We start from the raw sequence: 18,007 nt of genomic DNA, 5'->3' as shown, positions 1-18,007 counted from the left end.
CAATCCCAACAGATGAAACTGTAATAGCCATGTATTATTATTCCCTATCAGAAATAGCAGCTCTCATTATCAAACAAAAGACTCTATTACTGATATCATTAGGGGGTGTTCTATAGCTTTCAGTGTTTAAATGACTTTGTTTTACAGCCTCACGTGGGATTTTACTGTTGTCGTGATTGGTATATATATATATATATATATATATATATATATATATATATATATATAAACAGGTCAGCTTCACATCTTTGACCTTGTTGCTGCTGAGTGACAATGTGTGAAGTTAGTGGGCGATTACTGTTAATGGTGAAGCCACGGCTCTCCTATCATGTGGTTTTTGTTTTATGGTGGCTGTGGAAATACCTTAATTGCACCTAATTCAAACTCATCTTTGATGAGTAGAAGAGGGGACAGGGGTAAACTCAACTGCGCTTGCATTTTCGCAGATGCATTGATCTTTTGTGCAGGCAGGCGTAGCTTCAGGGAGGTTCAAAGACATTCCCAGATTGAATCACCTTGAGGAGCTGCCTTCAGGCGGTCTTGGCTCCGCTCACTCACAAATGAAAGCGGCACACGGATGGAAGCTGGCATGAAAATATGTTTTAAAGACCCTTGAAAAGATATCGTGACCGCTGAACACAACCTCAGCCACAACGGCATGTCGGATTAATGCAAATATTCTCAAGTATTTGACAACATGTGGAGAACCAGATCATGAAGTTCATTCAAAAACATATAGCTGTTAAGTTGCAGAGAAGTAGCCATGAATATGAACATGGGTAACTGTGGCTCTTGCACAAAGCAAACAATATCTTAGATTAACATAAGGTTTTCAGAAATGACATCCTTCTTTAAAAGGGAAATTCAGATTTTTTTTTTTTTTGTTTTGTTATCACTCCTGTCAGTAATAATAAGATTGTACAACCCAAGTCAACTGATCTGGGAAGTCAAACAGGATGCTGCTGTGTTCCCTGATTCCAGCTACTTATTTACTGGTTAAGACAATGTTATCATAACCAATAAAAATGGTGGCTAAATCTAAAACAATAAGTTTTAATGTATCCACCTTGCGTACACACAGTTTTATGCGTAAACATTGCGTTCACTCATTTCTATGCATAGAATCAGATTTATCAGTTTCCTTTTGTGGTTGTGAAGTATGTACATTACAACTACTTCAGACCAGGCGTACCAACAAACCCTTAGTGATACACCAGTGCAATCACGGTTAAATTACAGACACAAAATCCCAAACTCTACTCTCAACCATACAAGCGTATCAGCAACTACTTTTCCTGCTGTTAATGCCTATATTATGTCTTTTATCTCTAGTACTGCATCACTGAGCATCAGTGGCTTGATACAGTATAAGACATCCAGAAGATCTGTTAATGACATTCAATTGTAATCAATCTGCATTATTACCATATGTTTCATGGGATTTTAAGTTTATATTATTTATGGTCCTCATTTTTTTTGCAATAGCCATTCACTGTATTTACATTCTGTAATTACCTCTCTATATTGTAGTTTTTACTGGTAGTGGCGGAGTCCGCCGTTCCCAAGATCACAGGAAATTCTACAGCATGTAATCCAGCACAATTGCATTTCATTGATAATAAGGATGTTCTTATGATTGTGATTATTGTGGCCAAAAATATCATGGTAAATGGTATTATCATGATAATCATAAAACTTTTCTTTAGTTTAGTTTAGCTGGATTATATTTAGTACTGTGGTGGTCCAGGGTTCTCAGCTACAAACATGTTAACAGAGACAAAGTTTGACATCATACAGAATATTTATAGGTAAAGGGGTAGCAACATTGGAACCAATCCCCGGTCTGTGTAGTATAAATGTGTTTTAGAAAGATTTACATACTTTACATAAGCCTAACACGCTGTGCAAATACTGCTCAGCAAACAAGACGGTGGGTTTCATCCCCCTGGTTGTTAGTGATACAACTGAGTAACGGACTTTGGGACAGTCAAGCCGAAAACAAAACACATGCTAATGTGTGACCTGCCTCTCGAGTCTCACCTCCTGAGATAGAGAACCATAGTTCTCAAGTACAGCCAACCTGGTCCTTAATCTATCAATGGGAGGCCCTCCTCTCCCAACATTCAGACACATAACCATCCTTAAATCCTCCAGACAGAGAGCCCTCTCCCTTCCTCCTGAGCCCCCCCGCACCCCTCCACCCACACAGTGGCCTCTGCCCTGGGTAAGACCAGTCCCCATCTCCTCTGGGCTGAAGGGCCCTTCAGACGTCTACTGAGAAAGAGCAGAGGGGTGGGAAAGAGAGGCAGAAGAGATGAGCAAAGAACAGAAAACACTGGAGAGAGGGGAGAAAATGTAAAAAAAAGAAATGACAGAGGTGTGAAAAGAGAAAGATTGAAGGAGGAGGTAAAGGAGATGAATATTGCATCGGGCCCCTGAGGGTTATGGCTATAGTTCATGTTGTGTATTAATGTGAGGAGCGCTGGTATTCTCTGTCATGCTAATCTCACTGTTTCTTTGTTGTGTTGGCTGGTGTCTGCTAGTGTCACATACACTCATCTCTCCCTTTGCTTTCTTCTCTTTATGTGTTCCCTTTTGGAGTGGCCGATCAGAGGGAGTAATAGGGGGTAAACAGTGCTGTTGTCTAAAAGGATCACATTTGAATAACTAATACATTGTTAGCATTAGCATACATTAATTATTCAGCCCTGCAAAGGTGCGAGCCATTTTCCAAATAAGCCTCAGTTGTTTTTTCAGTCGTTGTTTACGGAAGGAATACCTTCCAGGAATCAGGACACATGAAAGAAAAAAGCAAACTGTTAAAAGCACCTCCTCATCAGCCCTGTAGACCCTGGGGCTTAACAGTGCAACGTCCGTCCTTGTTTCACAGTTTCTATGCAACAATCAAAGAGGAAAATTTCAGTGGTATGGCAAGTGCTGAATAGTCAGCAAGCTGTTTTTTTTCAGTTTCCTCCTGATTACTTTATCGGTTTGAAATCTTGGATGGGAAGAGAAATTGTGAGAGCGAGCCGAGCCGAGCCAGAATTTCCTGGAGGTAGCATATCTCTCAAGTCTCAGTTGGTGTGGATGGAGGAGAGGAGGGGTATCTCCTCCTGCGTGTTTATCCACAGTAATCAGGAGTCTGTGGAGCAGGAGCGAAGGCTTGGCAGTGGGGGGACCCTGCAACATTAGAGAGGAATGAATAGAAATGTGCCAAGCCTGGCAAACCGGCACTTTAGACACAGCATCCTTTCTGATTTGGTCAAAACTTTAGGAGGGAGAGAGAGAGGGAGAGAGAGAGACACTGAGACTGTTAATCTGGAGCAAACTGGGCCGATGTTTCAGTTTTGTTGTGTTGTTTTTTTTCTTTTTTTCTTCTCTCCGCCCATGAACTTTTGCAGCAAAGCAATGGGGACAAACAAAAGAAGCCGTTCTGGGTTGACAAAGAGGAGAATAGATGGTATGCGAACGACAAGCCGCCATCTGCTCTGGAGGACGACCAAAATCTTGACACACTTCAGCAATCCCACAATCCCCTGCTCCAGGAGGGTTCCAGGCGCCCCATTCATACTCTCCCCTTCACTCCCAGAGTCTGTGTGATTTCCCCCTTTTCTCTCCTCCTCAATTAAGTCATTAATTCCTTTCTTCACCCCCCTCTTAATGACCGCAGAGCCACAAACAAGCCCCGGTTGCTTCCTATTGAGGCCCTGTGATTGGGCATAATTGCTGCGAGGGCCGAAACGAGGGAGGAGGGAAGCATTGTTTTTTAGCGGAGGCGACGAGGAGCGCAGAGATGAAGATGCGCATTAGTTGGGACCCTTCCTCTCTTGACCTGCGCCACATTAGTTTCAGTGAACATTCGGCCATCTAAAACTGATGGACGATGAAAATGAATTGAACGAATCAGGACTGAAAATGGAAAATCATAGAATTTAGCTTCATAGAATACAACGGGGGACTGCATACATTTCCATGTTAAACAGCAGATCCTTTGTCCACCTCCTAATTATTATGACACATCATGTCTTCATCATGCAAGTTTCAAGACTGCCATGTGTTGAGTGCTTCAGGGGGAAAGGTGCTTTTGTCGGCAGCAAAGAAAACCATCTTTTAAAACTAACCCCATGACTGCAACATCCATTAAAAGACCAAAAATGTGTTAACAATGTGCTTTTCAGGGCTTTATTTGTTGCAAGATGTGTGAGAAAAATCTCCTGATATATGCATGGCACCCAGCATGTCTTTTTTGCAATCCCACTACATTGTTTCAGGCAGGCAAGCTCCAGTTTTTGGACTGGAACGTGGTCCAGTTAAAGGAAGATTCGGGATTGGTTGTGACTGGTGCTGGCTCACTGCGTACAGCTAACATCTAATGGCTTCTAGCTAGCAATGTCCACCAAGGATGCCCTCCAAGAGAGAGGGAGTCCAACATTCCACACTGAAATCAGCCGTCTTGTTTGGCTGATTGCGCATTATGTGACCATCTGCAAAAAAAAATGTAAGTGCGTGTTTGTGTGTGTTGTCGGGCATGGTCAGTGGGTGGGGTTGGAGTAGCTGAGGGATGTGAAGGGAATTAGACAGTCTTTAATAACACATTTTGGGGATAAATGCATTTTTGAAATACTCACAGATTGCTTCATTTATAGATGTTGAGAAGTAGAAACAGAGAGAAAAAGAGAAACAGCAGGAGAGGGGAACAGATATAGTAAATCTCCAGATTAGAGATTAGCCATAGTAGCAGATTTAAAGGGGTGTCTGGTCCTCAGCCAGCCTGCTCAGGCATCTATCTGGCTTCTGCTGGCCAGGCCTGCCACGGCCCTTCTAAGTAGATCACTCAACCCTTGCTGGGAACACCATGTTACCACTGTTATCTTCTATGGTCTCTCTTTCTTTCTCTCTCTCCCTGTTGTCGCTCAGCTCTCAGAACAGGAGACAAAAGGTACTGCTAGAATCAGACAAGAGGATGGGGCGGATGGAAAGAATTTTGACCACCCTTCCTGGCTAGAACTCCAGGCTTTTTGGGCCCTTTCACATGATTTCCCCCCTCAAAATAAAACACCAAAGCCTGATCGCTAATGTCCAGATCAGAGGAGCAGTTAAGCATCACTGCCGACAGCTCAGTTTGCTGGTTTCGGGAGGGGTGGAGGGAATTGAGAAAGGCGGTAGAGGGGTATTTACTCCTTTTTAACATGTAATGGTGAGTGTGGGTTTTTGCGTGATTCAATGAGCGATGTTCCCCTTGGACTAATGATTATCTTTGATATTTTTAGGCCCTGTAAGCAGTTCTTATTGGGAACTAATTCCTGTTTTTACATGGGTGTAAGTAATCTGCTGTAATCGGCACATTCACCAAAACACACTCACAAATGTATGCACAGAAAAGCAGTGGGTCAAATAACTATTACACACACTCGTCATGGTGTAAATCCCATTGAGGCTAAGCTTTAGGGGTTGGGCACAGGGGGTGGCTCCAAAGGTAAGAGGTTAAATATGATCTGTGGGAACTTTTACCGCCTCAGTCATTTAACCCCTTTAGATCTTTTTAATCGGTTTTAAAATATGTTTAAACAGACATTTTGGGCATCTGTTTACTTTCCAAATCTCTTGAGCATACGAGCTCATTGTCAACAGCTGGACACAACTGCAAGTGCACTGATCCAGAGACTTCATTTAAGTAACATTATATTTTAGAATGATCCGCTGTGCATCATGCTCTAACAAAAAATGTGTTTAATGATAAGCACAGCTGCAAATGCATCTCATTAAAAAAAAAATTTGAGGGTGAAACATCAGGAATATTCAGTTACTCTATTCAAATTATATTTTAAAAAGCTCAGAGTATTTCACACTTTTGACAGAGCCTCAACAAAGACTGAGCTGCTATATCTTGCCCTGCATTATTCTTCTCTAAGCTGCTTACAACCCAGTTGTGGTCCGATACAGAGATGAAATCTTGGAGAGGCGTGTCTCTGGACCCAGGAAGCGGTGGCCACTGATTGAAGAATAGAACTCTTGGATGGAGGCTGTGCTCTGGGGGTATCACACACACACCCCAAAAGACGACGAGACACAATGAGAAATCACAGCTCTTTCACTTTCCGTCCATCTGCCCGCCATGGAGCGTGCTCAGTGTGTGCCACTTGGCTTAATTCTGTCCCATCAGCCCCCACAAAAGCCCTACAATCCAATCGCAGGGATCAGACCTGGGCCAAGACCATGAGACGGAGAGCCAAGGAACCGACCAGAATCAACAGCCCATTCTCCCAAGATATCTCTCTCATTCACACACACACACACACACACACACACACACACACACACACACACACACACACACACACACACACACAAATAAGGGGGCAAGAAGAGACAGAAAATAATATGGAGAAAATGGTATAAACAGTGTGTACAAAAAGTGAGGAATATTACCACCTTTAATTCTAAACTCCAACTCTGCACCCAGAAAATGAATGAAGAGATGACAAAAGTCAAACAAAACGGAGCTTGTACGAAAAAAAGCCAAGAGATCAGGGTATAAAGACGAGGGCAGAACATCTCTCTCTCTCTCTCTCTCTCTCTCTCTCTCTGTATGTGTATGTGTTAATTGTGTGAGAGCAGGTCATCAGTAGCAGTGCATTAGAATAATGGAAATAGATGGCAGAGACCTACGGATGGCAACACAAGCCATCTTCCCTATTTGCATGGCTGTATGCTCTGGGACAATTATGTCATTATCACACACACCTCTGTGTGTCTGTGTGTGCGGGGTGACAGGTGGGCAAATGAAGCTACTAAGTGCCAAGGAAATCTGAACTCACACTCTTTCACTTTCTCTGTGGGTTTTATAAAGTCACTTTTAACAGTATGTTCAACTCAAATGGGAAAAATGGGATCCCTGCAAAGGTAAAGTTTTTTTCAACCTCAAAAGGAATACTTTCCAAGAGTTAGATGAGAAATTCGGTTCTACATCTCATGTGTCTTCGTTAAATAGGAAGCTCGAAACAGCAGGCAGTTAGATTAGTTTAGCAAAAAGACTGATAGCACAGAAAAACAGCTATTCTGCACATAACGCCTGGTAAAACCAAACTTATCATTTTAAGACTTAAGTGTTTTTATACAGATTAAACAAACAGATTAAACTTGTTAACTGATGAGATTTAGAGATGATGATAGGTGAAAGTTTTCCACCTCTGGAAAGAGCAAGGCTAGCTGTTTCCAGTCTTTATGCTAAGCTAAGATAACTGGCTGCTGGTTGTAGCATTTAATTAATCAGACAGATATGAGAGTGATAGCAATCTTTTCATCTAACTCTCTGTATGAAAAACATACTTTTGTAGAATGATTGAGTTCACGCCAGAAAGTGGACTTTCTCCAGAGAACGTAAAGCTTTTGTCAAACGCAGGGGAATTTCCATCGTAGCCTAAAGTCTCTTCCACCCATCACACTGTGACCCTGCCAGGCTATATAGGGATCCAGACATGGCCTTCCTGCGTTTCCAGGATGTTGGTGAAAAAGCCCAGAAAGGCAAAAGAAAATAGTAAAAACTCATCATTGACAGCATTTTCCCCCTTTCCTCCTGTTCCTCCTCCACCCCTGAAATGAGTGAGGCCATTCAAAAGTGACGAGACCTCATCAGAGACCCCAGACTTAAGATAACAGTGCAAAGAGAAGAGAGGGCTGACCTTTGACTTCAACAAGTGTCCTGTGCCTCCGCTGTACACGGCTGACACTTCCTGTACTCATCAAGACAGGGAAGAGAAGGCCACCTGCTAACCATAGACCGTCACCTCTCTCATGGCAGACGTGGTGTGTGTGTGTGTGTGTGTGTGTGTGTGTGTGTGTGTGTCTGTGTGTGTGTGTGTGTGTGTGTGTGTGTGTGTGTGTGTCTGCTCTATTCCTACTTAGATTTGATCCCACTAAAATAAGTAATAACCTGTTGAAATCCCCACCAGCCGGCCACTTTTCACTCTACTTTCGAAACAGCAGGAAACATACAAAGTACATGTTTTGATGGTGGCAGCCAGATCATAGTGCCGTCTGAATTTAAAATTTTTGTATTGACGTGACAATTCTGAGCAGTTATGAGCATGGACAACAAGAGGCCATTAAATCCATCAGCAGAGTCTTCAGGCTGTTTCGGTAGCGTAAGAGATGTTGGACAACATGCATTTATCTCACTAGCAGCAGGCATTGTGGAGAAAAGGTGCGAGGTCTTTTTTTTTCTGTGAAACCTCTTAGCGTCCCATAATCAGGAGTGATAATGTGTCTCATTCTATGCTAATGTGTGTGTTTTACAGCAATCAGGCGACAGGTGATGATAGCACGCGCTGAGAGATGTTCTGCTGAGCGCATGTTGCAGTGGGTGTGTGTGCGAGCGCGCAAGTGTGGACGCAAGGCACCATTAGTGACTTCCCAGGTCCTCTTTAGGAATACAATGGGTGGCAAAATTGCTTTAATGGAAAAAGGCTAATGTGAGACGCACACACATACACACGTATATACACATGAACACACCGCCTTAGCAAATCACTCAAGCCAGTGAGAGGTAGAAAAAAGGTAGGATATGATCACTTACACTTGAAAAAATAGAGATGGAGGAGAGAGAATAGACAGCGAGGAGAGATTTGGTGCTGCTCTTCTTCCACTTGCACATGCTTCAACCCACTAGAGTCAGTAGTTTTCCAAAACAGAGGCATAGATTCTCAAGTTAAGGTAGAGAAGGGTTTTTTCTGTCCTTTCTACCATCCTTAAACATGCAGGTGTGATTTGTGTAGAGAGACAGGAATGGAAAGAGAGGAGGAATGGCTGTTTAGAGTTAGATGTAATGAAATCTATCCATTGTTAACACCAATGGCCATTGCTACCTCACATTTCCATGTCCCTTTTCCTTTTTGTGTGTGACATGTATACATGAAAATATTTTGTTTTGTTAAAAGACAACTCTAGAAATGTAGTATCTCAAATGTAGACTCAATTAAGACGGATAAAATCTACCATCAACATGATGTCAGGCCAAATGAACAAAGTGAAACTAAACAATTATTGATCAGGCTAATCCCAGATAATAGCATCACTTAGGTTTTTTTTCTTAGACACTTCCACAGCAAAAATGTTTTCACAGTTTGGTTTGTACTCTAGTAAGCAAATATTAAAATGTGTAAAATTCTCATTAATAAAAGTTGTCAACACTTTTCCCCCCTATGCTTCTTTTTCCTTCCAAAATAGAAGATATGTGTCAGATGAGTAAGTTGAATGTGGCTCCATTAACCGGTTTTAACACAATAAACACACAGATTGTTAAATGTGTACATGTTAAATGTGTATCTGCTCACCCAGAACCTGCGTGGAACACTAGCAGCTGACTGCCGGGGCATCATGGTCTGAAAATCAACTGAAGACAACTGACTTCATTAGCATATCTTCAACAAACAACTCACGCTCTCTTTTCTTTGAGAGACAGGTCCACACACAGACACACACACACACACACACACACACACACACACACACACACACACACACACACACACACACACACACACACACACACACACTGCTCGGTAAGACAAGGCACGTCCCTCCTTTGCTTCTAAATGGTCTCATCTGTGCCCTGCTCAAGGCTGGCATGGCCTGCAGCATCTGTTTGACTGCAGGCCATGCCATAAGGTGCCAGGACTCCAAGGATCCTCCACACTCCCTCAAGAACACTGCTCTACACCTCGCTAACCCCACCCTTTAACCCCCTCTCACCCGCTTCACGCCTCACCCTCATGATATCATGCAGTCCAGCTAACTCTGTGGCCTCTGCTTATTGCTTCCCAAAACTGGCTCTTGTCTCCTCTCCCCTTCACTTTGGTCCTACAGCTTCTCCACCTCCCCTGCCACATCAAAGTTACACTTCCAGCTGGTTCCCTCTTTCCATTCTTTCCTTAATCTCATCTGCCCCTATCCTTTCTCTTTTCCACCTCCCTTACACGCCTCCATCCTCACGTCGTTTCCGTCTAATGCCCCCCTGTCAGGATGTGTGAGATGTCATCTACCCCCTTAATCTGCTGCCCCTTTTTCTCTAGCCCCCTCTCCCTCTGAACCTCTTCCTTTGCTCTCTCCCCTGAGGGTGAGTGAGATGTCGTCTGGCTGGGAATGCAACTGTAAAAGCTGTGGGTTGGTGTGTGTGTGTGTGTGTGTGTGTGTGTGTGTGTGTGGTAACAGAGTGTGTCTCATCGCCAAGAAGACTTGGGCCTCGGAGGAACAGACAGATTAGCGGGTAGATTCTAGCTCCCACGGCGTTCAAGCTGCATTCCCAGGAACGTCTCCTTAACAAGCATCACATTCCCCTCCAGGTCGCCCACGGCAACCACACAACCCCAAACACAAGGAGAGGAGAAAGTGATCTGATGGCACTCTCTCTCTGTTATTTTCCTTATCTCTCTTTTCTTAGCGGGATAGTCAAATGCCTTTGCCCCTGAGCTGCAACCGTGAGATGTTTCTACGTGTGTGTGTGTGTGTGTGTGTGTGTGTGTGTGTGTGTGTGTGTGTGTGTGTGTGTGTGTGTGTGTGTGTGTGTGTGTGTGTGTGTGTGGCAATAACAGGAGCCCCTGCTGAGGCCTCTTCAAGCCTCAGAGTGGATGGAGGGAGTGAGAGGGGAGAAAAAGAGGAAGGGAGGATAAAGGCCTAGAAGTAGACAGTCAGTGGGAGGGGGAGTAGGGGAGGGTGGTCTTATGACAGAGGGGGTCTGCGGCTAACAAGCGGTGTGGAGCCACAGAAGGTGTGTGTAGCCGAGCGTGAGGAAACAGTTGAGACAGCACAGGCCCACTGAGATGACCGTGGAGCTAATGCTATGTTAGTGAGCTGCTAACGGCATGCCTGGGCCCTGGTGCACCGCCCTTCCACACAGATCACAGAGGCCCACAGCACAACGAAAGGAGACACCTCAGGTCTGGGGGGGAGGTATTACTAGTGACACGTCTTTTGGGCACCGGTTGGGACTCCTTTACCATCTGAGCCTTTCGTATCATGACTCACAGGCAGGCATGTGGGTTATATAAAGAGACCCCTAAATCCAATGTGGCGGGAAAGGTGAGGTAGAACAACGCTCAGAGGAAGAAAAATAACCGGCACTTCGAACCGAGGTATACAGAGGACGCTTTATTCAGCAAGGCACCTTGGGTAATTTGACTTGAAGGGAGTTGAGACATCTCTCAGGGTTAGCAGGCATTTAAGCACATCCTCCATCAGTCTCTCTCTTTCTCCCTTTCCCTTGAAACTGTTCTCATTAACTGTGTTTAAGAGCATCTAATTGAACTAGCATCATTCTAAACAACCGCAAATAAACATGTTCATAAATGTATGTTGGTCAAGCAACAAGAGAGCTGAAGTTACAGGTTTCTAACCATGAAACCACAATTAGAACAAAAAACACAGAATGTGCTATGCTATTATATGGAAGCACACCATGGCCTTTTTCTATATGGGTTTCTTTTTCTTAAACAGGTGTCACCGATGCACGGTGGAGATCTTGCAAAACTCCTGTCCCAGTGATCTGGATGAACTTAAAACAATGGTTCCATGCAGTCGAACACGTTTTGTAGTGTCCTTTCCATACACAATCAATCAGGGTTCAATTTATTCGTCCATAAAAACATGGATAATACAGTGTGATATCGGGTGACGATTCAGAAATGATGTTGGGAGACCTCAAAGATGACGACCAGTCCGATGATTACAAATCAAGTGCAGCTTTATTCAAACAATGAACAAACTTTCACACTGGAACAACCATGAGCATACAGACACGTCTGCCCAAAGATGAACCACATGTACATCATAGTGAATACCTTTTAAACACCTTTTGTGCTTACACAGCATGAGACATCTATTTCAGTTGGAACAGTTTACTCTTAAACTACACCTTTTATGGCACGTGCTCCTAATAGATTCTCACATTCCTGGCTCCGATTCCTCTGTGTGAAAGTTGTACCCAAACTCATAATAGATTCTACACATTCCTGTGGGTGAAGGTTGTCCCCAGACTAGCCTTCTTGTGTAGTACACTACATACAACATATAAAATACACTTGAAACATGTAGGCTGAAATATCCAACCTATCACAGTGCAACCATCCTAATCAAAAGGACTGGAATTTGTACTGTTACTTTACAGAATTGTTAATAGTTTTTAAAAATTTGAACAAATGTAGCCTACTTAGATAAAAGTAAAGTAGGTCAGTTAAAATGTACTCTGAGTAAATGTTACTATGTTACATTTTTAAAAAGGGAAAGAGAGGGGTAAACAAAAACTGTATATGATGAGGATGCTATATGACAGACCTATCAATACAGTGCATTAATATGTCAACTAATACATATCACACCACAGAGCCATTATTTCCAAACCAATGATACAGGCCTATGTATTGGCAGTTTGCAGCCTGAGCATACAATGACTATCAAATATAAATATAACAAGGGGACACCGCATGGTGCAACAATCTACACAAATCAAATAACCTGTCATGACTTATTATAGCGGCAGAATAAAGCATCACTAAGGCAGACAACATGGACATGTATAAACAATATAAACTCCACAGCAACTGCAGCCACAAGCACACAGACATATTAAAGCAAAAAGAGAGCTGCACAGTTTTTGCACACAACGCTACATTGCCTAGCAACGTCGACACTCTCCTCTGGAGAGTAAGAACTTTGTTACTCACCTGTTTGAAGGCATTTTGGGAGTCTTGAGCACCACCAGTGAAGTCCTCAATCTGCTCCAGGTTTAACTTACCTGCTCGGTCACTTTTAAAGCATACTGTAACCAGTCCACTCAGCCTCGCTCTGTCCCAGCATAACCAGTCCACTCAGCCGCTCTGTCCCAGTATAACCAGTCCACTCAGCCGCTCTGTCCCAGTATAACCAGTCCACTCAGCCGCTCTGTCCCAGTATAACCAGTCCACTCAGCCGCTCTGTCCCAGTATAACCAGTCCACTCAGCCGCTCTGTCCCAGTATAACCAGTCCACTCAGCCTCTCAGCTCCCACTGCGCTCCTTTAAGATTTCAAACATTATAAACTGAATAAGCCTCTGCAGTCACAATTATTGTCACACAAACACCTCACTGAAGGTAAAAGTTTCTCAGTGAAGCAGAAGCTACCTGGAGGATTGATAATAAGCATTTAGCATTACCCTGTTAGCTATACCCAGAATATGCACCTGTTCTTGTAGTAAAGTACTCAATACTTGAGATAAAAAAAAAAATATATATATATATATATATATATATATATATAAAAAAGGGAATTAGTCAGTATTTTAGTCAGTATATTAATCAGTATTTTTCAACCTGGAATCTATTTTCCCACGTACTTGTGTGGTGACTAATAGGAAGAACATTTTTTTCATACATTGGCCGAGTGAGAGCACTGCAGCTGGTAGTCGCAAAACCACTGCAATGTAATCCCATGTAATCCCATGGGGCAAAATTACACACTGTCAATGTACGTCCGTTATAGGTGCTTGTTTTTTCAGATTGTTATTATAAGTGTCTGACAACATTATGGAAAGAGTATCCTGCCATGCTTTGGTGTGTAATTTACCGATGCCAGGTCAACGCAGTAACTTTAGCTAATAGCATTAGCTTACCTCCGCTGTGTCTGCAGCTCTCCACTCTTGGTGCAGCATTTTTCTTTAAGAACATTTTCTTTGATGTGGGTGTCTCTTCTCCTCTTTGGCTGGCAGTTTCCATACGGTCAAAATGGTCACGGCAGACCCGATAGTCTGCAAGGCGCACTGAATGAACACATCCACGGTATGGACCATAGGATCCATTTGTAGCTGTAGCACAACTTTGGCCTTTCCCTATCCAAAGGTTATGTCTATGTCTAAGTGTAGCTCGACATTATTATTATTATTTTTTTTTTTTTACAAGTATCATATGCGCATACAAGAACCGTTGTTTTTATTATTATATTATATATATTATATTAACTTTTAGATAACACTATACCCTACACTTTGGGGCTACTCCCAACATAACAAACGCTCCCCGGAAACTCCTCTCTCCAATTTACGTTCCACACCGCTGTAACGTGAGTACACACAAAAACCATTTTGTTACATTAGGGAGATTAAATGTAATTCGCTACTTCCACCCATGCTCGTCAACCAACGCTGAATACTCAAACACAGGAAATAAATACCCATAAAATAAACTATAGATACAACCAACACTAACTATATTCCATAATAAAACTGTTAAAACTAATTTATTTCAATGTTAAGTAATATAATTTCAGTCGAATTTGAATCTTAGGGGCCATCCACACGGAAACGTTTTTTTGTGCAAACGCACATGTTTTGCATCGTTTGGGCCGACCGTCCAGACGAATCCTGCAAACGCACTGCTTGAAAACGCACTTTTTTTAAATAGTACAGCAGATTAGTAAAAAAATTGTTCACTTTGGTATACAAGCATGAAATTTGGCACAGATACTCTCTAAGGGCCACTATTTTGGAAAAAGGCGTTGGCCACTCAAAAATTCAATATGGCGGCCATTTTTCAAAATGGCCGCCATATTGAATTTTTGAGTGCTATTCAATGCTTATTATATCAATGATTCAAGCAGTGATCCAAGCATAAAATTTGATACAAATACTCTCTAAAGGACATGTTAATGGAAATAGATGCTTGTCCCTCAAAAATTCAAGATGGCCGCCATTTTTAAAGATGGCTACCGTTCCTGTCAAATATTAATTATTTCAATTGTTCATATGGTGATGCAATTATAAAATTAGGCAGAAATACTCTTCAAGGAACACTCTTTTGGAAAAAGGTATGTGCCACTCAAAAATTCAGGATGGCGACCATTTTCAAGATGGCCACCATTTCTATCAAAAATTTATGAAAGGATTCAAGAGAAATGGCGGCCATCTTGAAAAACGGTTGCCATCTTGAATTTTTGAGGGACCAGCACCGTTTTCCAAAAAAACATTCTTAAGAGAGTATTTTCACAAAATGTTATGCCTACCATCACTGTTTGAACGATTGACATAATGAGCATTTGACAGAAATAGCGGCCATCTTGAAAAAATGGCCGCCATGTTGAATTTTTGGGTGGCCAATGCCTTTTTCCCAAAAAGTGACCCTTAGAGAGTATCTGTGCCAAATTTCATGCTTCTATACCAATTTCAACGATTCTCTTGAAATATGCCATTAATCTGCTGTACTAAAACCTGGTCTCAGGGTGAAAAAATCCGAAAACGGCTCTTGTTTGGCTTCGTATGGATGGTAAATACGGATCCGTATCGATGATGTCGATCAAAGACACGTTTTCTTGCGGCGGCAGTGGTGAAAGGTATTATAGTCCACGGATGTATTAAGAGAACGTTATAATCTAGCTAGTCATGTTATGATAGGAAGTGGAAGTGACTATGCTCTTCTTCTCCGTTTTTGGTGAATTTCTGTAGAAGAAACAGCGCCGCCTATAGGCCTGGACTATGAAGTAGCGTATTGAGTCATTTACAAGTGGATTCGTTTGGACGCAACTATTCTTGAAACGAATCCAGGGAAGACGGGTAAAAAAAAGATCGTTTTGGTATGTGTGGACGGGGCCTTAATTGCTATTCCATTTGATTTAATCTTTTTTTTTCAGGTATTCAATAAAGATCAAGACATGAAGTGATTTGGGGGGAAATAAACAGACTAATAAACACCTCACCTTTTTGTAAAGTGCTTTTATTTAAGGGTCAAAGGTCATATTTAACCATGCAATCTTTAGGATGGCTTCATGTGACCTCACAGGGCTGTGTTTCCCTCTCAGTGATTCTGTTATATTGTCTTGAGGCAGCAAAGCAGAGCATCACAGTATGAAGCCATGCAGCTAATGAAGGTCCTCTGCAAATGGAGGGAGTGCACCAGCACACTGCAGGTCAATGACCTGTTTGTAAGATCCCTAAATCCTTAAGGCCAACTTGTGGTTAATGTTGTGGTGTATGTTTACAGACACTGATTCTGACACTGATTATGTGACTGCACGTGAGATGTCTTGCACAGTTACCTCATCACTACTGCAGAGCTTCATTTCTGTTCGGTCTAGTGGAGGAGCTGAGGTAAGAGGCAGAGCTGCTTTGTACTATCTGATCAGATTAAGGTGTGAGACAGCCCAAAGCACGAGGGCAGTGACAAGTAGTATTACAGGAGTTAGTTAGAGGCAGACCAAGAGGAGATTTAATTCGTTTTTTTTTTTTCTTTATCTGGAGTGGACAACTTTTGCAAAGATATGCAGTATAATGAATCTTATTCAAAGGCCCTGAAGATACTAAGCAGGAATATGATTTGCATAATTGGATATATCAGACTTTTTTCCTTACACACAAATGTCAATAGGTGTTATGATATATTTTGAAAAGACACATTTATGCTGTGGGTGGTGGTTGGGTTCTGTTCATGGCTCTGCTCTTCTTCTGTTTACAATATTGTTTGGTCATGATCCATTCCCTAAGGAGTACACTGGACACCAGCTGGCCTGCTTCTTAAAGTACAATGCCACATTAACCACTATATAAAGTAGATGCAATGGGCAAAGAGATCACAAAATGTATTTTTTGAATGTTATTTTTTAAAACAAAATGTAAGAAAAGGGCAATATGCAGGTGTTTTATTGTCCCAAAGATTTCATGACAAAACATCTTATAATATACAGTAGGTAGCAATCAACCGATCATCCACTGAAGATTATGTTTACACCTTTACCTGTTTCACAGAGCTGTTCACCTGTGCCTTACCACGTGCTGCTCCTAATGCTTTTGACCATGTAGCTTGCGTGTGTGCATCTGTCTGATATCTGTCCTACAGTGGTAAGGATGTGTGTGTGTGTGTGTGTGTGTGTGTGTGTGTGTGGGGGGGGGGGGATAATGAAGAGGCATTGTGTCTCTTCATAATGACATCATGGCTCTGACAGAAGCTGGAGAAGATGCCCGGGGTCTCAGAGCGGAACTCTTCAGCTTGGCGCAAGTGCGTGTGTGAGTGTGTGTGTCCATCCCTGGGCTATAGGAGTTCTCTTGGGCTTTGTTAACGAAAGTCAAACCGTCAAAGGCAAAAACAAAACCTGACCAACAGCAATATGAAGCAGAGGGCAGGCCATTTGGCTGCTGCCCGCTTGCTGGTGCCTCAGTGTGAAAGCGATGGGTGTGAGGGTTGAGGGAGGCGCGTTTGAAGAGAGAGAGAGAGGTGGGAAAAGACAACAGAGATAGAGAGAGGGAGGTCCAGGAAGTTGCAGAAGTGGTTCAGGGGTCAATTCAGCCTTGCAGGCCTGGGTGACGCTTTCAGGGCTCTGGCCTGTATTGCATCCCGGGAGTCCTTGGCGTGTCCTCTTAATCTTGCCTCTGACCAGACGGATCCTTCCCTGTGGCTTTGTACACACACAAAGACACACACGCACACACACATAAAACGCATGCACCTTGGTTCTTTGTCTGTGTGTGGATCCAAATAGACAGTGGTGGGAGAAGTACTCGGATACTTGTGCTGGGTACAACAATGTAAATATAATTCATTACAAGTCACTTATTCAAAATCATACTGTAAAAGTACAGAATTATTATCAGCAAAAAGTATCAAAAGTAAAAATTTTGCAGATGAGTACTCAGGCAAGTGATATACTACATCATTAATACTGATGCATCAATAGTATTCTGGGCAAGGTGAAGATAGATTTAAAGACTTACTGGCAGAGTGTGAGGTGAGATGATTGTACCACAAAAGGGAAATACTCAAGCAGTCAAGCTCAAGCTCATAAGTATCACAAAACTGTACTCAAGTGCAGTACTTAAGTACTTACTAAAAATGTATTTAGTTACTTTACAGCACTGCAAATAGAAGTCCGTTTTGAGAGTTTGAGATATTGCAATGGCATGTTGTGCTGAACCATTACATACATTTTAGGTATGTATTATATGATTATATTTAAGTCCATATCAGATCAATTTGAACCATTAATAAAATAAAATAC

The sequence above is a fragment of the Perca flavescens genome, chromosome 18, assembly GCF_004354835.1.
Source record: "Perca flavescens isolate YP-PL-M2 chromosome 18, PFLA_1.0, whole genome shotgun sequence".
In the NCBI taxonomy this organism is placed as follows: Eukaryota; Metazoa; Chordata; class Actinopteri; order Perciformes; family Percidae; genus Perca; species Perca flavescens.
Note: the sequence above shows the minus strand (reverse complement) of the source record.